General features: G+C 49.7%; 1 protein-coding gene across 2 annotated transcripts in view; it reads left to right on the forward strand.

Annotated features, from left to right (window-relative positions):
- CHD9 (chromodomain helicase DNA binding protein 9) overlaps positions 1-22489 on the forward strand; it is a 2123706-nt gene that overhangs the window by 168338 nt on the left and 1932879 nt on the right. For both annotated transcript variants that reach the window (XM_078670246.1, XM_078670247.1), the window contains exon 3: positions 15155-15289. The gene's annotated coding sequence lies outside the window, so the exon portion shown is untranslated. The remainder of the gene's footprint in view (positions 1-15154; positions 15290-22489) is intronic.

The following is a 22489-nucleotide window of genomic DNA, read 5'->3' on the forward strand; positions in this document are numbered from 1 at the left end:
TAACGCACTGCCCTGCTTTTCTTTGAAATGCTTGTTAATTAAACGCTACTGCTTGTTTACCGCCCTCATCCTGGGGAGGTCTTGACATCCACATTTTCGCTGGTGAAGACATGTCCCTCGGCTGCAAAGTTGTCATAACAAAAGATAAGGCAGTGGAATGGCTCCAGGGCGCGCTCTTCTTAGTTTCACCACAGACCTCCTCCACCCGGCCTTCAGCCACTTCTGGGCCGTGAGACGAGGTGGCTGTAACCGAGGCTATGTCTCCTGGGGTGTGTTCATGATGGGCATGGGCTGTTTCGGTTCATGCCGGATAGCGCTGCAGTGATCGACTCTGCCCTACCCTCGACTGGCTTCTCTCATGCACCGTCCTGTTAGGGTTGGGCTGGGCCAAAATACAGGCACGATTACCAAAACAGTATTGTAAGCGGTCTGTTTTATAGAGCAATATACCAGTAACATTGTGTAAACTGAATTCTGGTCAGTAATTGGGACCGTGCCACTTTATTTCCATTTAGCCGTTAATCGGGACCGTGCCACTTACTTTTGATGCAGCCTCAGCTGGTTCGAATTTGTCAATTTCGAGAGCACCGTTACACACCACCTAAGCGCATATAATCAAAGGGTACGAACAGACTAACCAGTACAGCTGTGCTGTGTAACTATATCTGTTGTAAGCATGGTCGTAGTCTGTAGAACGGCATCTGTCACTTAGTAACCGTGAATTGTCGGGTCCAGTGTCACTCAGTACATCGCTCTATTGACAACCCTGGATGGGCGGGACAGCGAGTCATCTGGAGCAGGAATGGTTGTGATGGGAGCATGGCGCCGCCTCAGCTCGGGTCACACAGCAGCTGATTGGGGAGAAGACCGCATCGTGGCCTCAGTCGTTCAGGCCACGGTCAAGGCTGTAAGCAAGAGGAAACTTCAGCCCTCACTCTGGTGAGTAACTTCCACACTTGTAATGGCTTTGGCTTTTGTCATTCAAGTGTGGACTGCTGCTGTGTATTCTACGTTGCACAGCCGCCACTGATCCTTTTCCTCTTGAGAATCTAGGGTCTAATGCATCGAACGAGTTTGCCAGTTGCATTCTCACCCCCACACCCCTTTTTTGCAAGCTTCAGGAGCTTACCCTAAAAGGGATGTTCTGAAATTACACGAGATTTGTTGCCATCATGTTATTTAGCACCTCTCTCATCGCTCCCGTTTTATCGAAACATGCTTATGTCTATCTCCCAGTAGGTAGGCTCTCAAAACTGTGTGGTTGCTTCTCTTTGCAACTCCTTGCTAAGTGTACCGTTACATAATCTTATATTTTTGCGATTTTGTATAGAAAATTTATTAATTTTTAGACCAGCTATACTATGTCCTCTGGTGAATGAAGCATCAGAGCACTGATGTATGCTAAGTGTTTTGTAACACATATTGAACACAGCTATTAGCTAAACCGAATTACTGCACAGGAGCGGATGGACAGCCCTCTCTTCCGAGGAACGTCCAGGAAATGTTCCTGTCCCTCTGTTCGTTCTGTGCTGTTTCTGATTTATGTATGTAATTGTATTTAGATAGCACTTACCAACCCTGACGAGGTGTTGAATCGCTTTTTTCTGATTTATGTCTGATCCGTGTTTCTCATGTTTGCTGTCACATACTAGTGTGTGCCGCGTGTCTCTTTATCAGTGTGACTTTTGCGTCGGTTTATATCTGCTGCCCGTCGCCTCCGATCGGATTCAGGTCCCAGCGGTCATAGGTCTCTGCAGTCTTCAATCTATCGGATAATTGTATCTGAAAGAAACAGGTTAGTATTAGATTCCTTACCTTAGAATATCCCCAGGCGTCAGTCTGGATCCGGAAACTTTTGCGTAGCAGTACCCCTGCGCGTCGGTAGGCGTCGTCTGCAGGCGTCCCCTGCGGCTCCGCGTCCGTCGTCGGCGTCGTGCGCCGTGATGACGTCGCTGGAGTATATAGACGCCGCCTCCGCGCGCTGACGTCAGTTCTTCTTTTTTCCGCGCCAGTTAGCGCAGATCCGAGAAGTGCAGTACTCCGGTCTTTTGACCAAAGTTTTGTGAATCCTTGATTCTTCTTACGGTGCCGGTAGGATGCCCGGTTTTAAGAACTGTGACGGCTGTGACCGCACGATGTCGGTCACGGATCATCACAGACTCTGCCTCCGCTGCCTGGGCCCCGACCACGCCGTGGACGACTGTGTCGACTGCCGGGCCCTGACGAGTAAAGCTAGGCGGGAGCGGTCCCGCAAGCTACTCGAGCTGCGGGTGTCGGCCCCGCGTCGAGAGCGGTCCCGGTCCGGCCGGAGGTCGAGGGAGCGGTCGAGGGAGCGGTCGCGGAGCCGCCACGAGCGCTCCGGAAGTCGTCGCCATTCCTCTGGTTCCTCAGGTAGGAAACACAAGAAGTCGGGGCGTCGTCATCGTACCCCTGACTCCCCCCGACGCTCGCGCGATGCGGCCGGGGGTTCGGGTGGCCCCACCCCCGCGGCTCCGCGTGAGTCGCCGGCGCGGCCAGCTCCATACCCTACGGTCCCTGGACAAGGCGCGACGCCCGGGGAGATAGAGGAGTTACTTATGGCCATGAGGGCACTGTCTCCTCCGGCGGGGCCAACGGCGCCTTCGGGCCCGGTGCTCCCGTCCAGGGGCCCTAGCGGTTCGGGTGCTCCTGCCTCGACGCCGCCGGGTGCTCCGGCCCCGGCGACGCCGACGGCTCCGACCCCGGCGCCGCAGGGTCCCTCAGGGTCGACGCCGGCTGGTCTACCGGCCTCTCCGGCGCCGATCCCATCGGGGTTGCCCCCGACGCCGGCTCCGGGCGGCGCCGCCCCCGTACCCTCTCCGACTCCGGACGCGGAGTCGGACCGGCGTCGCCCGACGCCGAGTCCGACGCCGATGGGGCCTGTGGACCCCGGGGAGCCGGTCTACATTGTTGATTCCGAATATGGTGAAGATGTAGATTACGAAGAGGGTTGGGAGGGGTCTGAGGACCCTCTGTCACGCGAGTGTCAGTACAATGTGGACTGGACAGGTGATTTGGGTGACGCCAGTGGTCTGGACGACTATCCTAACCCTGGTTTTGTCTCGCCTCCTACCATGGCTTCGGAGGAGGGGGCTGCTTATTCAGTGGTGTTGATGAGGGCGGCCAAGGCCTTACACCTTGAGCTCCCCGTCGCGGCCGTGAGGCCTAACATCCTCACTGAGGTCTTCAAACCGCAGTCATGCCCACAGGAGCCACTGCTGCCGTTTAACGAAGCCTTATCTGACGTTCTTTTGGGCACGTGGTCCAGGCCCGCTTCAGGTCCGCCTGTTGATAGGAACGTGGCCAGATGCCACCGTCCGTGTCCGGATGACCCCAAGTTCCTGTCCACCCATCCCACCCCTGAGAGTCTGGTGATCCAGGCCTCGACTTCCCAGACCGCATTCCCGTCGGCCCCGCCCGACCGGGAATCCAAGAGGTACGACCAGTATGGAAAAAAGGTCTTCTCGTCCCTGAGTTTGGGACTGCGGTCTTGCAACACCGCATGCCTCTTGGGCCGCTACTCCCACTCTCTGTGGGATACCGTCACGGACCTGCTGCCGGAATGCCCGCAGGAGGTACGGGCAAAGCTCGGCAAGGCTATGATTGGAGGCCGAGACGCAGCAAAATACTCCATCAGGTGTGGTCTTGATACGACCGACTCGCTGGGCAGAGCGATGTCCACGACGGTGGCGATTCGTCGCTACGCCTGGCTGAGGTCCGCCAACTTTTCGGCAGATGTCCAGAATGCCTTGATGGACATGCCGTTCGATGGCAGTCGCCTGTTTGGCGACAAAGCGGACCACGCGCTGGAGCGCTTCAAGGACTCCAGGGTCACGGCCAAGTCCGGGTTCGTTTCGCTCCTTTCGTGGCCAAGGAAGGGGCGGTCCCACACGTGCTGCCAGCCACGCACCGCAACACATTTCTCAACGCGGTGGCGGCCGTGGAGTCCGCCGTGGAGGCAGTCAGGGACAACAGCGAGGTCAGACCACACCTCCCCCCGCAGCATCGGCCTCCAAATCCTCCTAGTCCGTGCTTTCAGGCCCATGTGACGCCAGTGGGTGGCAGGGTTCGCCATCACCACTCCCGCTGGCACACTATCACATCGGACAGGTGGGTGCTGCAGCTCGTCCGAAGGGGCTACTCCCTCCCCTTCGAGACCACTCCTCCAGCCATGCCACCGCAGAACCACCGTGTGTCGGGGGACCACTTGACACTTCTGCAGGAGGAAGTTACGGCCCTCTTGGCCAAGGGGGCCGTCGAGCGTGTTCCTGGGCCAGAAGTAGGGTGTGGTTGCTATTCCCACTACTTTCTGGTACCCAAGAAGGACAAAGGGGGCCTACGTCCTATCTTGGATCTACGGAACGTCAACGGCTTCCTCCGGAAGGAGAAGTTCAAGATGTTGACTTTGGCTCAGGTCTTGGCTGCTCTAGACCCGCAAGACTGGATGGTAGCGTTGGACTTGCAGGATGCGTATTTTCACATCCCCGTCCTGCCGGCCCACCGGCGTTACCTGCGGTTCACGGTAGGCCACGAGCACTTTCAGTTTATCGTGCTCCCATTCGGCCTTACCAGCGCCCCATGGGTGTTCACGAAGGTGATGGCGGTGGTCGCAGCCCATCTGCGCCGGTTGGGGGTTTCAGTCTTCCCCTACCTGGACGACTGGTTGTTGAAGGCGGGCTCGCCCCAGACAGTCGTCCACCACCTTCAGATGACGGCAGACCTCCTGCACGAGCTGGGGTTTTCCATCAATGTGCCGAAATCACACCTGTGTCCCTCTCAAAAGCTCCTTTTCATCGGAGCGGTTCTCGACTCGGCGCAGTTTCGGGTTTATCCTCTGGAACGGCGAGTCCGGGATATACAGGCTTTGATTCCCATCTTTCAGCCGTTATCCCGGGTTTCGGTCAGGTTGACGCTGCGGCTGCTGGGGCTGATGGCTTCCTGCATCCTTCTGGTGCATCACGCCCGGTGGCGGATGCGGGCTCTGCAGTGGGACCTGAAGTTTCAGTGGGCCCAGCATCAGGGCAACTTGTCCGACCATGTCTTGATCTCGGAGGGCACTGCGAGACAACTGCAGTGGTGGCTTACGGACCGCGATTGGGTCAGAGGCAGATCCCTCTCCCTTCCCCACCCGGAGCACGTGGTTGTGACGGACGCGTCCCTCCAGGGCTGGGGAGGCCACTTGGGAGAGGCGGAGATCAGAGGCATCTGGTCTCCGGCTGAGTCCCGGCTCCATATAAACCTGTTGGAGCTGCGGGCGATCCGTCTAGCACTGAAGGCATTCCTCCCCTTTGTCAACGGGAGTGTAGTGCAGGTGTTCACGGACAACACCACCGCCATGTGGTACTGCAACAAGCAGGGCGGAGTGGGGTCGTGGACCCTTTGCCAGGAGGCTCTGCGTCTCTGGCAATGGCTGGAACGTCAGAGCGTGACTCTGACGGTTCAACACCTGGCAGGTTCTCTGAACGCCAGGGCGGACGAACTCAGCCGTCGGTGCTCGGTGGATCACGAATGGCGTCTGAACTCGGACGTGGCGAAAGGCCTCTTTCTGCAATGGGGAGAGCCTTGGTTAGATCTATTCGCCACAGAAGAGAACGCGCAATGTCATCAGTTCTGCGCGTTGGAGTTTCCAAGACGGCACTCGCACGGCGACGCCTTTCGGCGCGAGTGGAGTTGCAGTCTATTGTACGCCTTTCCGCCTATACCACTTCTGCCCAGAGTGCTGAAAAAGGTCAGGCGCGACCGGGCCCAAGTTATCCTTGTGGCTCCGGACTGGGCTCGAAGGTACTGGTATACCGAGCTACTCAGCATGTCAGTCGGTCCCTCGATCCGCCTGCCCCTTCTGGAGGACCTTCTGTCGCAGCAGCAGGGGACGGTCCTCCACCCGAACCTGTCCAGTCTCCACCTCCATGCGTGGAGATTGAGCGGCGACAGTTGAGGCCATTTGACTTGCCTCCTGAAGTCTGTAATGTCATTCTGGCAGCCAGGCGTCCCTCCACAAAGTCGGTATACGCCTGCCGGTGGAACAGATTTGTGGCATGGTGCACAGCAAAGGCTGTGGACCCTCTTTCTGCCCCTCTCTCCGAGGTTCTCCTCTTTCTTCTCTCTCTTGCCCAGCAGGGCTCTGCTCTGGGCACTGTCAAGGGCTACCTTTCTGCCCTTTCGGCCTTTCTAAGGCTGCCTGATCAACCTTCTTTGTTCAAGTCCCCTATTGTAACGAGATTCTTGAAGGGCATCACGCACATGTATCCACCTGTTCCGTTTGTGATGCCTCAGTGGGACTTGAACCTGGTTCTGACCTTCTTGATGTGCGCTCCCTTTGAGCCACTTCATTCCTGTCCTCTCCGTCTCCTGTCTTTAAAGACGGCCTTCCTGGTTCCCATCACCTCTGCCAGGAGAGTGAGTGAGCTCCAGGCTCTTTCTGTCAAACCTCCTTTCATGTCCATTCATCCAGACAAGGTGGTTCTGAGAACTAGACCTTCTTTCCTGCCCAAAGTAGTCTCTGCTTTTCACATCGGGCAGTCCATCACCTTACCCTCCTTCTTCCCGCCTCCGCATCCTTCAAAGGATGAAGAGCGGCTCCATCGTCTGGACCCAAAACGTGCGCTTTCATTTCATATGGATCGCACTCGCCAGTTCCGGGTGGATGACCAACTGTTTGTTGGCTACGTGGGTGCGCAGAAGGGAAGGGCTGTGCATAAACTGACCATCTCTCGGTGGGTCGTCCTGTGCATCAAAGCGTGCTACTCTTTGGCTCGGAAGGAGCCTCCTGTTGGGCTGAGGGCCCATTCCTCTCGGGCTACGGCGGCTACTACTGCCCTGGGCCGGGGAGTCCCCTTGCAAGACATTTGTCAGGCGGCTCCGTGGGCCTCGCTGCACACGTTTGCAAGGCACTACTGCCTGGACAGTTAAGTCCGGAGGGATGGCTTTTTTGGCCGTTCTGTCCTCCAGGACTTTCTGGTGTAAGCTGTATTGGTTCGCAGACCCACCACCGGGGTTGGTATTGCTGGGGTATCTTCTAAGGTAAGGAATCTAATACTAACCTGTTTCTTTCAGATGAACAAGTTACTTACCTTCGGTAACGATATATCTGTAAGAAACAGTAGTTAGTATTAGATTCCTTACCGCCCCACCCGTCCTCCCCGTTCTGCGAACTGATACATAGGGTTAAGGTCATCCCCTTCAGGGCCCTAGTTTCGCATGGCACCAGTGTTGGTTCTTCCATGGCTCTGCGTGTTTTGGCGCGGAAAAGCTGTGTGCAAAGAACTGACGTCAGCGCGCGGAGGCGGCGTCAATATACTCCAGCGACGTCATCGCGGCGCACGACGCCGACGACGGACGCGGAGCCGCAGGGGACGCCTGCAGACGACGCCTACCGACGCGCAGGGGTACTGCTACGCAAAAGTTTCCGGATCCAGACTGACGCCTGGGGATATTCTAAGGTAAGGAATCTAATACTAACTACTGTTTCTTACAGATATATCGTTACCGAAGGTAAGTAACTTGTTCGTTAGTGCCCAGTCTCTTTCTGGGCCTGCAGTCTGCAACGTTTGATATTTGTGCCTGCAATCGCCTAACTTTGAACTTTATTGCTGTCTCTAGTCTAGAGTATGTCTCTGATTTATGTCTGATCCGTGTTTCTCATGTTTGCTGTCTCATACTAGTGTGTGCCGCGTGTCTCTTTATCAGTGTGACTTTTGCGTCTGTTTATATCTGCTGCCCGTCGCCTCCGATCGGATTCAGGTCCCAGCGGTCATAGGTCTCTGCAGTCTTCAATCTATCGGATAATTGTGTTAGTGCCCAGTCTCTTTCTGGACCTGCAGTCTGCAACGTTTGATATTTGTGCCTGCAATCGCCTAACTTTGAACTTTATTGCTGTCTCTAGTCTAGAGTATGTCTCTGATCTTTGTCTCTACCCCCTGTCTCCACATCCCGCATTTGTGCCTTTATCTCTACAGTCACTTAACATGGTCTGTCTCCGCAGTCTCTGGGCCCCTTGTCACCGCTGACTCCGTCTCTGATCTGTGGCTGCAGTCTCTAATCTTTGCCTCTTCCGCCTCCTTATCAAGCCTCAGTATGCACTCCCTGCACGTCTCTTACCACAGTGTCTACTGTCTCTAGCTCATGTCTTTGCAGTCACCTGTCTTAACACAGTCCATGCACCCTTGATCCGTGTCTGTCGTCGGCCTTCTCTGGGCTGTCCGGTTCGTGTCAGTGGCGTTGTTCTCTCTGGTCCGTGCCACTGCCCCAGCGATCTCTGATCCGTACCACTGTCCCAGCTGCCTCTTGTCCGTGTCAATGTGCCAGTGGTCTCTGGTCCACATCTCTGCTGCTCTACCATATAAAAGTATTGGCAAAGCCAATAGCTCTGGCTAAGTACTTATAAGATACCAAAGATGAGACCTATTGGCTATGCCAATGCTTGTTAAACATTGCTGTTGGAGAGAGGGTTAGGCACTAACAAGCTCGCCAAAAGAGCTGTAATGCCCCCGATTCTTCATTCGAATCGTATTCGTGACAGTTTGCCCAGTTCTCTTACTTACATAACGACGCTATTGGATAAAAAGTTTGAATGGGGAAAGAGGATGATGGGTGCCTGTTTTAAAGCAGTCATAGTGTACAATGGCAGACAAGAGCTGTTGTAGACCCCATTCTGGACTTCTTGAGTGAAGTCTCCTACTTATCCATACTCCTGGACTCGAAATTGACCTTTATTTTTAGGTTTCGCACCTGCGAACCGATCGCTTTGCAATCGTCGCAGCGAAACCTATTGCAATCGTTTCTGCTTTCAAGGAGTTAAGGGAGACCGGAGACAAGTGATGTGCACGCGCGCGTGAACGGATCAGGTCACGCGCGCTTCCTGTCCCCCATGGCTCCTTGGAAGCAGAAACGCATGCACGCACGCACACACACACAAACCCCCCCCGTCCCCCGCCGCCGCGCATACACACACATAGAGAACCCCCCTCCCCCCGCCGCCGCGCATACACACGCATACCCGTTTCTGTCCTGTGAGCTCCTAGCCACCCCAAGGTCTCCGGAGCCACCTGTACCATATTCACATCCTCTACAAAGGCTTGTAATTCTTTCTGGGGTTCTTACTTGTCCTTCTCGGTACCGAAGATGGATGCAAGATACTCCGCCATCTTCTGTTGCTGCTCCGCACCACCGCCGCCGAAAACGCAACGACTTCCGGCCTCTGGTAGCCGTCACATAAGCTCGGCCTAGCTCCATTCGTGCAACGTCACGATGCGCGTCTCTGTCTACCAGGAAGTAGCTTGCCGTACTGGTGCGCATGCGCAGTAAGAAGAGGCCGCGGAAGGAAGGAAGGGATCGGGTAACGGTGAGTGGGTCATGAAAGAAGAGGTTCTGTCCGTCCAGGCGTAGTCTGTTCTGCTACACGTCTCTCGCTTTCCGATAACGTCCTGTCTTTGGCTGTAGACAGACCTGTCCATCTATTTCTGACACCCTAAAACTGACCCAGACTCAATCCTAACTCTCTCGCCCCCGCGGGAGTGGCTGTTTACCTTCTCAAAACTCTCACGGCTTCCCAGAGGACTCCTCTAGGGGCGTCTTACTAGTACTGCATCACTCCTGGTCTTTTCCCGCCCTCTCTCCCTTTCCATGGCGTGACAGGCATTCTCACACGGAAGCTGCAAGCTATCAGCGTTGTTCACCTCCTTACACAAGACACCCATCTCCTTAGCGCTCCCAGATCAACAAACCAAACCGCCCCTCCTCTAACCACAGCGCTTCACATATTCCTAAAAATGCCTGCCCCCAAGCCACAGCATAGCCCGCCTCCTTTGTTATTCCACCCACACTACGAGCTCCACCCTCCGCAAATGCATCGCAAGCCATTCACCACCCCCCTAATATAACTGGCACTGACAGCCCAATTCTCACACATTATACCATCCTCCTTTTGCACAGTGCGCATACTTCAACAACGCATCTCCCTCAAGCCACAGCCTCTCTTCGCACCTACCGAGCCCTCCCACTTTCATTCCACGCCACTGTCTTTTCCAGCCTCTTTACCCTCTAACCGTGCCTCCTATAGTGCGAGACCCACGGTACTACTCGCCCACCTCGCATGCACTCGTCGGCCTAACAGCTGTGAGCCCAGTGCTGAGGTGCATCATCAGAGTGTGTGAATAATAACTGCGTCAGCCCCGTGCTCAGGTGCATCATCAGAGCTGTGTGAATAATAACTGTGAGCCCGTCTCAAAGGTGCATCATCAGAGCTGTGTGAATAATAACAGCTGTAAGCAACAGCATACTCTTGCACACACTCTCACTGCTCACCAATTCAAAGTTTGGTAAAAAAATTATGCAACGCATTGTCATACATAATGCCAATAACTCAAACTTTAATGCTGCGAAACCTATTGCATTGTAAATGCTTGTTACTCCTTGTGAATCCTTCATTGGCTTCCGTATGAATGATGCATCCAAATTTTCAAGCACTTCCTTTGTGGTTCTGCCTCTCGATCCATGTTATGCAATGAATTATTCAAATGGAGCTAGCCTTCCTCCACCCCCTCACTAATTTTCAATCCCAGGCATATTCATTCTGTGTGAGAACTTCAAATAATTACGATTTTGCATCCTTACAATTAACTTTGGTAACATTTAGAATTCTGCTTTATAGCACTTTCTTGCACTACACTGACTCCAAGTAGATGAATGGGGCGAGTCACTGCAATCCTACTAACTGTGACCTGATAAACCTACACCAGTCTCTCAAAGCAACCTCTTACAACAAAGACAAACTCTCTATATTCTCATATTTATCTCAGGTTGCTTCCCCGATACCTCTGCGTTGCTGTCCGCTCCCTTTTTGTTGGGACGTTACCAGCTGAAAATTAACTAAATATTTCTACTTCTGAGGATGTAAAATTGGGAATTCTGTGCTCTTGTAGACCCCTTCCCCATCTTCTTTTCCTGGTCCCAGTGCTTGAAAGACCGCAACCTAGTAGAAACCTATAAATCCAGCTCTGCCACTCCTGCAGCTCAGAACATGCAAATATACAAGCATTGAATGACACCCTCCAGAACACAGACAAAGGTAACACCTGCATTCTGGGTGGTCCTAGATCTGGCAATAGCCTATAATCGTGTTACTAGCCAGCTACTACTTGTCAGTCTCACATGTATGGGCATAAAATCCCATTCTCAAACTGGTAGTATCATTATTTGCTACCAAACAAATGTATGTCAAAATAAAGTCTTCTAAACCTCCACACGTCTAGTCAAATAAGGAGTGCCCATAGCTCCTCAATTTATATACAGCAGTCAACTTCTGAGCGTTGCTAAGCAAACAAGACAGCACCCTTCACCAGTTTGCTCAAAGTGCACAGAACTGTACTACTAGGCCACCTCCGAATCTGACCCCTAAAGTAATGCCATCACAATTCAGTCATTTGTGTCAGTTGACTACCTGAATTGAATCGGACAACTACATTCATACTCCCTAACGGTGGAATATTGCAATCATAGCTCATGAACTGGCTGAACACAATACAGTTCCAATGGTTCTGTCTGACCTTTTCCTCCAATGTTCTATCCTTGGACTTCTAGATTGAGCCTGGATTCTCCATCGCCTCCATATCAGCAAGAAATTCCAGACAGGCTGGTACCAGAGCAGCCTTCTAACAAAACAAGCGTTGACTAAGCCAATAGGTATCACTTATGCAAGAGCTACTTGCTTGGCCAATGTGTTTTAGCCGTGCTATACACAGTGTGGCTGCTGTTCAGTATGGCTAAAAGTTAATGGTGTGGCGTATCCTAGTGGTGTGGAGTGTCGTAAATAGACGTGACGTAGAGTGTAAGGGCATAATGTAGAGAGGCGTGGAGTAAAGTAACGCGGAGTGACATAGAGTGAGTTGCAAGGAGCAGAGTAGATGCTCATAAAGTTGAGCGACCTAGAGTGACCTAGAGTGGAGTAGTGACCTAGAGTGGCGTAGAGTGACCTAGAGTGGAGTGGCATAGTGTTGTGAATGGGCATAATGTAGAGTGGCTATGAGTGGAGTAGTGTGTCATAGAATAGAGTGGAGTAAAGAGGCATGAAGTAGCATATTGGGGGTGTCGTAGACTGTCGAGTGTTGTAGAGTTTAAAGCAGTGGAGTGTCATATGGTGACCTAGAGTGAAGTAGTGTAGAGTGCAGTGGTGTAGAATACATGGGTGTAGAGTGCAGTGGCATAGTTTATTGGTGCAGAGAAGATTGGTCTAAAGTGCATTGGTTTTGAGTAAGGTGGTGTACAGTGGATTGGCGTAGGGTGCAGGGGTTTAAAGTAGAGTACAGTGGAGTGGTACAGGTTAAAGTGCATTGACTGAGTGGAGTGATTCTGAATATAGTGTAGTGGCGTTGAGTAGTGTAGAGTGCGGTGGTGCAGAGTAGAGTGGCATAGAGGTCAGTGGCAGAGTGCAGTATTGCAAAGTAGAGTGTAGAGCAGTGACGGAGATCAGAGGCACAGAATAGAGTGGAGTGATGCAGAGTGCAGTGGCGTAGAGTGGAGTGGACAGGTGCGGAGTGGAGGATGAGCACGGCGGAGAGGAGCAGTGCAACACCGTGGCTTAGATTAGGTTATGTGAATATGTAATCACCTTGTGTATTAATTTGTTTTGATTGTATTCAAATATTTGTTTCCGCCACACTTAGAAATTACTAAAAAATTTGCTTTATTTGTGCTTTCCTAATTCTGATAGTTTTAAATATCTGCACAGTTCATTTGCAGATATTTACATTTTGTGTGCTAGAAAAAAAATAACATTCTACAGCTTTCCTCCAGCACAACCCCAGTAACCATTACGATTGTCGCAAAAATCCTCTTACTTTGAAGTCAGAAAAAGAAAGGTAAAGACCAAGTTCCCTAAAAAGACAGAGCTGACATTTGACCTCGGCCTTTGAATGCACAGCAAATATGACAAGATAACAGAAATATTTAAAGGCCTGTTTACAGAGAGCGAACACTGGTGGAAGGATAAAGTAAACAGGGTATGCTGTACGAGAGTGACTAACTCAAGCCGGACAACCTAAAAACAAATGAAGCCAGCAAATGGAAACCAAGCAAATGTGTTACAAACCACAAAGCCAAGTGGGTGGAATGTATTCTCAGGGAAGCTTTCCAAAGGTCCCCAAGATGCCTTCAGCTAAGCTGTCTGGTAGACTGCGACCTAAAAGGTGATTCACCCGGTCCTGCTTTTTTGCACAGACCTTGACCTCTACGGGAGCAGGTCCCAACTTGCCACCGTCCTAGGCACTGAACTCGTACTTCTCAAACCCACTTTCCATTTAACTACTCCCTTAAACATGAGCTTTGAGTGCTTATGCATCAGAACAATGTTGTATTCACATACAAACTTGACTGAGTTTCTGGCAGAAATAACCCATAGCACCTGTAACACAAGCCAGTTGTAGCGAGACAACAGATAAACAAGCTATCTTCATTGTGCTCCTCTCTTACTCTGTAATCTTACATTTGGAAAGATTTCCAGACCCCCTCCTTTTTTCACTAAATCTTTCAGCTCGGCCACTCCTCATTCACCTCATAACAGCCACCCAACCCCAACTTAAACCACAATATCGGCAGACGATTGTGTACAAGATATGGTTATTGAGAACTGTGCCAAACTGTGCCCCTGCTTCTGTAATCAATCTGTAATAGACATGTTTGTTACTGTTCTACCCATCCATCTATGCTGATATTACATGCAGTCAGAGGCTCAAATGACGAGTGACATCCGCTCAGCTTAGGTCCTCACTATATAAATATTACATATATATATATATATATATATATATATATATATATGTGTAGACAGACTTGCCAGAGGGAATGTGATTTTGAGTGAGAACTGATTTTGCCTAGTCTCTGTATGTATTTTAAGAACCTGCTTATGAAATTGGTGTGGCTTCCTATTTGACTACACAGCTAGTTTGAGTGTAAATCAGGAGATAGGATGCTGAGAGAGGCTAAGGATGTTGGATATCCCCTCCCGAGGTAAATGTTTTGTGAAGATGAAGAAATCTGCTTGTATTCCAGACCTACACTCCTCTTCCCCAGTAGCTTTGCCTGATGGACGTATTGCTACTCAGAAGTGCGCTACACGTGCTTATACCTTCTAGCTAGTGCATCTTTATTTATTTTGTGGATAAATTAAGTTGTGATTTGTACATTTCCACATTTGACTGAAAAATGTGCACCCATACTTTGCGGTGTGGTGGGTTTTTAGCACTTAAAGCAGCCAAATGTATTTAAACAGTACATCCACTTGAAAATATTAGCATTGTAATACAAACGTCTGTTGAGAGATGCTGTTATTTAGGGAACTTACATTTCGCTTTTTAACTCCATATGCTGTCACCCTGCAGAAAATGTTGCCTGGAATTAATGAATGACAGCCAGGTGAGTATCAAAATAACACTTTTCTGTGTTTTTTGCTTTTAAAAGCAAGTCTAGAAAAACCCATTCATTTCTGTCTGCATTTATCTGTAAAAAGTAAAAACTGAAAACTGAGAGCCTTAATTATTATATCCAGTGCTTAATTTGTAAAAGAATAAGGGCCAAGGCCCAACGTTTTGCTCAGAAACCGCAGGCCACCGCTATCGAATGTCGGGGGTGCCAAATACTACTGCTGTGGTCTTTATTCCACCTCCGGTTCCTTTCTTCCTCCTCCAGACACTCCCTGTCACTTTATTTAACTCTTCCATGTTCTTTTGCAACCCGCTTTTTTCTTTCTTTATATCTTTATTTTTTCTTTCTTTATTTTTCTTTCTTTTTTCTTTCTCCTACATTAACACGTGTTCGTTTTTCTCGCTCGCTTTGGGTCAAAGACTGATGAGAAAAAAATTGGCGCCAGTGAGCCCCACCTGCAACCACTGGCTCAAGCACTTATGTCATTAAGCATCATTGCAGCCTTCTGCCTGAAAACCGGAAAAGCCCCTACTGTTTTCGAGGCAGCCGCTCTGTTACTGTTTTCATGCAGAACAAGGAGTACTTGATTTTACTCAACTTTTTGTCTTTTCGCGGTCTTTGTCAGGTGTTCAAATAAAAAACAAACTTTCATGTGTGTAAATATGGCTAATGCGTATGTAATTATCTAACACTCTTATCGTTGTTCTTTGTTTCTTTGCAGTTTATAATAGACCAGCTCTACAAGTGAACCTGCTTCGTAAATGTGGTTGGCAGTGTCCTCTTTGGCATGCGATTTGTAAGGATTCTTCTGATTTTCAAGAAAGTGACTAACCGCGTTATATTGTAATCAAAATAAGTGAGTTCATTAATAAATCATAACCCATCTTGAGTATATCTGCTGTATAAGTAGAGTTTAAGGGTGACAACAGTTCACTACCATATGTTAAAAACCTTTTTGTCTGCATGACGTAACATTTGAATGTTTAAGCATTGTAATGTGTTCCATCATGGGATCTTAATAGTTCTGTGTTTGTGATGAATCCTTAAACACTTGTCACCAAGGCTCATCGTTACTAACTGGAAACAGGCTGTCTATATAGCGGCAACATTTTAGTTGTATTTTTTTTTACCTCTTATTAAAATGAAAACAATACATCAAAAGCCCACTCGAAACTCAAAACGATTGAAAATGCATACAGCAGGTTTGCTGCTCGAACGTTTTATTTTTCACCCTTTTTAGAGAAAAATGAAACGCAGCTGTTGTCTTGGATACATCACGTTAAACCAAGAAAAGGATGCACTGTCCCAATTTTTTGTCCGCCAAGGAAAACCACAGTCAACTTTACAGCGGCAGTTGATACTTAAGTTTTCTGTTTTATTGAGAAGAGAAAAGAAAACTGGCTAACCCTTTCATCTTTATTCGTGGTAAAAGTAGTGTTGTGGGGGAATGGTTTGCTTCGCTCTGTTTTAAATACCTCAAGAAGCTGTTTCACGTCGGTTTTATTTCCAAAACTAGAGCGATGTACAAGTAAATTTGGTTTCTGTGGGGAACTTCTGTGGTTCACCTCAGAAGGCATTTTTTGCAAGTAGAGACCACTGTCTCTGAAAGACACCTTTGGGGAGTTTGAGGAGGACGGGGAAAAATAGTAACTTCCCCCACTTTCGTGCACGTTCCCCTCCGCCGCCGGTACAATAGAAGTGCAGGGTAAATGGTCTAGAGCTGCCTATGGTGCACCCATTCATAGCACAGGGTATCGTCAGCTCTTACCCCAGCAAAGGTAGGGTAGCAAGTATGTCACAGGACCTCAACCCCGTGGTTGGCTACTACCTGTGGTTCCTTTAATTCAAAGAACATGGCTGACCAAGCTCGTAAGTCGTCTTCCAGTTTATCATCTCTACGAACGTGCCGCATTCGCACCTCTTCTACAACTGCCCATTCAGAATCATTCCTTAACCATGCTGCATATGTAGCAGTCATCGGGCTAAGCCACTTAATTGCTACGCGCCGCTTCGCCAACAACAGGCCTACAGGGACAAACTGTCTGCTCAATTTTTTCTTTGCAGGAGAGGTAATCAAGCCCCACAAAACTTGGCAGATTTCAAAACGGTATCGTTCATCCCGAGGCTCTATTCAGGTTTTGCAATACCTCCTGCCAGGAAGGGGACAGAGAAGGACAAGACCCTACCATTACAATACGTGGGGGAGCAGAAAAGGACAAGACCATACTATATGTTGTGCGCACTCAGCAGGGTGGTCAAGGCTTGCGGAGTAAGGTGGGTTTAGTGTACAAAATTGTATTGCAGCAGCTTGAAGCGGGAATTGGAGCAGACTGTCTGCACGCCTTAATATACCCCTAGCCGTTCCCCAGCTGTTATGGGGTCCCCTATTATTTCCTCCTATTTGGTCGGCACGCGGAGCATTGCTGGCGGTAAATCATTACGCAGCACCTTGTAAATGTGAGATTAGTCTACAGATATGAGCTATATGTAGTAGTGTTGTTTTGGAGTTGGAGAGGGGCGGCGTGTGCTAGCCTTGGATGAAATTTTGACATATTTGAGGTAATACCCCCCAGTGATAAACTCCCCTCCAGGATAGAGGTCGTCCATAGTTTCACAGCCACTGTCCTTCCATCTCTGCACCAACATAGTTGGCACTTTTTAGGAAGGGTTGCACAAACCACAATGGCATGTCAGAGTCATAAGGCGTGCGCTGAACCACTCCCTCCCAAACACTGAATCCTAGTCGAACAATATAGGAGAGTGTGGTGGGCACCTGCGACCCACTCTTTAGCAGGACTGGCAAGAAACGCTTGTCTTGGTGTGCCATAGGAACTGTATTTTGCAGTTGTCTTCCGGGGCAAGCCAGTGAACCGCATGCTGCAAGTGTGCCGCCATGTAGTAGATTTCAAGATGTGAAACCGCAACACCTCCATGGCCCTGTGTCGTCATTAGTGTGGCAAACTTAACACCCCTACGTTTCTATTCCCAGAGTAAATCCGCGATAGGGCTATCTAAATTGCGAAAGTTGACACTGGGGATCGCGTACAGGATGCTCTAGAGGGCATAGCGGTATCGTGGTAGAATGACCATTTTTACAATGGCTATCCCGCCTTTAGAGACAGAGGTAGATCTTTCCAGAATCAGATCATGGCACAAACACCCCCCCATCCCCTCCCCACATTGAGAGATAGATATGTTGGAGCTGTATAGTTCAAGAGGGCCCCCAAATACCGAACATTGGCAGTCGTCCAGGGGAACCCCGACCTAGAAATTTCTTTAACTGGTATCCTCACCAATTTCCCCAACGGAACTAATAGAGACTTATCCAGGTTAACAGAGATCAGAGAGCTCTATATACCCGTGCATGACATTAATTGGAATAGTCACTGAGTAGGTTGGTTGCCACAAATATACCAGGGCGTTGTCAGAGTAGAGGGAAACCACATGGTTGGTCTTCCCCAGTGTTCTCCCACAGGCGTATCGCTCCTCGCAGCGCTGATGCTAGGGGATTGATGTTGAAGGCAAACTGGAGGGGCGAGAGGGCACCCCCGCCAAGTACCCCACCTCAACCGAAAGTATTGAGGTACCACTCCACCTGAACGCACCCTGGCGTTGAGGTCAGAATAAAGAAGGAAAATCTAGGGCCCAACCCATTTTGTGCAACACACACCATAGGTTGTCCCAAGTCAAGGAATCAAATGTTTGCTTGATGTGTAACAGTGCTAGGGCATAAGCATCATCATGGAGCTATGGGGCATGATATATGCGGGCCAGCCGATGTAAATTGTAAAGGTTATTGTGCTGTGGAATGAAGCCCGATTGCTCTGTATGAATTAAGGCGTGTATCTGAGGAAGTAGGTGTGCTGCGAGCACCCTGCTAAGACGTTTTACAACTGTTAAGGAGAGGTATGGGCCTTAAGGCCGAAGCAGCCATCTGGGCCGTGCTGGGTTTTGGCACCATTACAATCAATGCTCCTGCATTGTGGCCCGTAGGCTACCAATGTGCAGGACCTCTTCATACACTTCCAGGAGTCTGTCTTCCACAATATCAGCATATTTATGATAGAAGTCTATGGGCAGACCTCCACTACCGCAGGTTTTTGCGGTTTTGAGGCGTCTGATTGCTGCAAGGAGCTCCTCTCTAGAGAATGGGTCATCTAGGATTTCTCTGGTATCTGGCTTGACACTTGGGAGGGGGCTGTCTGCAGGAAATTCCCATAACCTGTCAGAAGGGGGATACAGTAGTTCACTATACTGGCGTGTATTTCCTATAAACCTATATAGGATATGCACGTTTAGACAACTGACTGTGGGATTGGTGTCCAGACTGATTTCAGACAACCCCACCGGGTATGTTCTCCTGTATATCAGCTAGCTCACAGTGCCACTGTAAACTCCTCTTACCAAGGAGAGAATAGTTCTTGGCAATTTTTGAACATGACAACCCTGTCCCATCAGGGATCGTGGAAAAAGTACAGTACTTTTTGCTCACTCTGTCTCGGAGAGAGATACAAAGAATAAACAGTGGGTACGTTTTTCAATAAGCATTTATTGAACCAGCATTATTCCAGTGTAAAATAGGTGTGCTGAAACAACCATTAGACAGAAATAGATATAAATGATTATAAGCACCAACAGAGTAAAAGGATGGTAGATTCCTACCATAGTGCTAAAACAATTAATACATGCAGGTATATAAATACTTGAAGGTCATAATGCGTACTCCTACGATGCAACCCTAACTAGATGTACCCAAGTGTACCTAGCATGTATGTAGGTGTAGAGCCAAGTATCCCCCTAGGATGAAGCCAACCCCATTACATTAATAGTGAGAGACTGTGGGACCCCGTCTTGGTCTCGGGTTGGACACCCCGCAAGGGATGTGAGACTCGTGCGAGCTGGAGTGTCTGCGTGCAGGAACCTCAGCATCTCGCGTCAGTGTGTCAGCATGGAAGTCTTTCTCCTCTGCATGCCTGGCAAAGGAATGGTGTGTATATATACCCAAAAGGTACCCTCAGGGCATTCTACCTTGCTGTGTCATGTTGGTCGTGGATGACTAAAGGTATGACCCTTATACATAGTTATTATGCAGAGGATGGTAATCCTGTTGTGATTCTGAGAATATTCATGCATAATTAAAGAGGCCAGTGTTCGGGGAAAACCCCACAACATCTTATGCAGTGCTTAACTAGGTAATAGGTCAAGTAGTGTAATGGTACGGTAAATGTAGGTGAAGTGTCAGGATACTGCTCTGGCCTATATTGGGTACCCTATGAAACATAACATACACATGGCATAGATGGGCATGGAATACCTCATTAATTGCTCTCTGTGTGCAGACCAAGGTTCCTCTGTCATTATATAAAGTCATTATGTGGGACCTGTGGGGCTCTTGCCAGACCAATCGGACCAGCAACGCTCCCTTTTTACCACTCTCCATTTGTAATCTCTGGCGATAAGCCATATATGTGTGTTTTTCATGTTTGTGCCTGTCCTCTAGTAGCTCCATCCTGGCCTCATGCCAAGCTCAGATATTTTGCGGGCGAGAAAGTAGCAGTGCCTGCAGTTCCTTCAGTTTTATACGTACTTGTGCATGTCACAACTTTAATTGCTGGCAAACCCCCGTAGGAGGTTTTAATGCAACTCCCCTGCAGGACAATCTTCATCGCCTACCAGTAAAAGGCTCTGTTGCTTGCTGAGCCCCAATTTTCATCCAAGTAATGTACTAACGTGTTGTTTACAGTCGCTACAAACAGGGGATCCCTTCATGCCTCCGCACGGAGGTGCCACAGCAGGATCACTGGGTGACCAGGCTTGCTCCTGAAACTATGTAGGGCTGTGGAATGGTCCGAAATATCACCCCAAATAGGCCACCTCTGTAATGTAAGGTGCTATTTCGACAGAAGAAACAGTAATCAAGTAGACTATCGATTCCTGCAGCAAGGGTACAGCAGGAGAATAACCTCTTCGTTGGGCGCCTATCTCTCCAGACATCATGTAGGTGAAACCTTGCAGCATATCCCAGAGCACACTGGTCAAGTGGGGTTTAGTGGGACCTCTGAGGGTAAGGGCCCTATGTGCTCGTTCGATTTGTAAAAAAAAAAAATATATATATAAAAATCTTGTGCACCAGTTCATCCTGGGAATTGTAAATTGCCACAAGTAAGTTCGCCAGGGATACAATGGTGTCTGCTGCCCTCTCTGTTTCTCTGCAGTGCTAGACAGATCCCCCTTCCGGGTGGGGCCCTCTAGAGAACAGTTTGTGTGTAGTTTGATTTTGTTCATTTGAGCAGGTTTTGTTCACTTGTCTTCTACCATTGTGGGAAAAGGCTTTCACCGGGCAGGTAGGTCAAGGATCATGGCCTGATGGTTAATCACCTCAACAGCCCCCCAACTTAGGCGAAGGACAGGAACACTGCCCTGGCCTAACAGTACGTCGCACACAGCAGCAGTCTTGGGCAGTCTGTAGTGGACCTCTGGAGAAGGCAGAGGACTGCAAGGTCAGAGGAGGACCCCGTGCCACAGCTCCAATACTACAAATTAAGGGCCTTCCCTGGCCCCCGGAAGGGCAGACCTGTTGTGGGGACCAGACGAGACCCAGTCGTGGCGACCTCCCTTGTACATCCGGACTGATCAGGCTTCATGCTAAACAGGGGAACTAGAATAAACCTATGTAGACTCTTCAGGGTACTAGCCGGGTCGAGGAATGAGAGATTGTCCGTCATGGTGTTATCAATGGACGCCTCAATGGCGTTTGATACACCAGAGTAGAACTGGATGTCTGGTGTGTTAGGTTGGGATTTGGGACCAAGTTCATAGGATGGATATGTTTCCTGTATCGGGACCCCATGGCCCAGTTCAGGGTGAATGGGGCATTGTTCTACATAGTCGGACGAGACAGGGCTGCTTGATATCCCCATTGATATTTGCCTGGCCTTGGAGCCCCTGGCGACGTGGGTCAGACAGGACCCCCCAGTGCAAAATATACACTGGGGAGACATCTGGGAAGAGCGTATTTCCTTGTATGTACGTTGACAATATCTTATTTTATTACACAGATTACCCCCTCCCCCCAACAAATCCAGATTGAGCCAGATCCTCCCAATCTTCAGGAAGAACTCTGGATCAGGGTCTGCTCCTCTGCAATGGCGGAGGAGTGTGGTGCCACTGCCTGAGAGCCAGCAGGTGAAAAAGAAAACTATTTCCTACAGTAGTTTATTTTTCATTTGCTCTCTCTGGGCGAACCTGTGCAGGGAGGGGTAGGGCATGGGAGGGGAATGAGGAGTGCAATGTGCACTTCATAGTGCGCATGTGTTTGGCCAGCATTTTCAGGCCTGCCAAACATGCATGAGCACTTAGGTTTCTCCAGCCCGGCTTCATTGAATAGCTGGGCTGGAGAAACAGCACAGACTCTCCCTGGTCTAAGCGGAGCGTCTTTTCAGCCCGCTCAGGCCAATCTCTGCGCTGCTCTCATAGCATGAGAGCAGCACAGGGAGTCTAAGACTGCCTCAGTGCCTATTGGGACCCGGAAGGATGAGGCGTGATGCAAGAGGCGACTGGAAGCTCCAGGTAAGTGTTTTTTTAAACTTTTTATTAACGGTCCCCTCGCCCCCTCCACCTGCCCCATCACCTCTTCATTGTGTCGCCCACCACTGCTTGGGATGCACTGTTACCGGGAAAAATCCATCATGCACCTCATCACGGGCCTCACCCACACCCTGAGCAGGGACATCCCTATGCCCATGTCCAGTGATAGATTTAAATACTTGGGGATCTAAGTCACGACTGATCTGCAACTCTACTGGACTGCTTTGTTGCAGATGTGCAGCATTGGAAGACTTTACTGCTCTCCCTGCCTGGTAGGGAGGCGATGTTCAAAATTATGACATTACCCAGAATGATATATGCTCTTCAGAATACCCCATATTGAGTACACAAGGACTTTGGCAACAGGACGGAGGTCTTGCTCTGTCCTGCATAGCTCTTCAAAAGCTCATGCCTGGGGTTTATGATAGTGATTGGCCTGCCTGACATTCGTTAATACTACTGGGCCACT

Source organism: Lissotriton helveticus, chromosome 12 (genome assembly GCF_964261635.1).
Source record: "Lissotriton helveticus chromosome 12, aLisHel1.1, whole genome shotgun sequence".
In the NCBI taxonomy this organism is placed as follows: domain Eukaryota; kingdom Metazoa; phylum Chordata; class Amphibia; order Caudata; family Salamandridae; genus Lissotriton; species Lissotriton helveticus.